Below are 332 nucleotides of genomic sequence, written 5' to 3'. Positions count from 1 at the left end.
TATGGGGTATTTGTCCCCCAGAGGGTGGTGACGCACTGAACAGGCTGCCCAAGGAGGCTGTGGGTGCCCCATCCCTGCAGGCATTCAAGGCCAGGCTGGATGTGGCTCTGGGCAGCCTGGGCTGCTGGTTGGTACCTGCACACAGCAGGGGGTTGGGATGGATGAGCACTGTGGGCCTTTGCAGCCCAGGCCGTGCTGTGGTTCTGTAATGATTCTATGACACAGACACCTCAGGGTGCCACGAGTCACTGTGTGCCACCAGCCCTGTGTGTGGGCAGCCCTAGTGGGGCCCTTCGTCCCTCCTCCTGTCCCCGTGCTTGATGGGGCTCCTG

The sequence above is a fragment of the Excalfactoria chinensis genome, chromosome 2 (genome assembly GCF_039878825.1).
Source record: "Excalfactoria chinensis isolate bCotChi1 chromosome 2, bCotChi1.hap2, whole genome shotgun sequence".
Taxonomy (NCBI): Eukaryota; Metazoa; Chordata; class Aves; order Galliformes; family Phasianidae; genus Excalfactoria; species Excalfactoria chinensis.
This window is presented reverse-complemented; position numbering follows the sequence as displayed.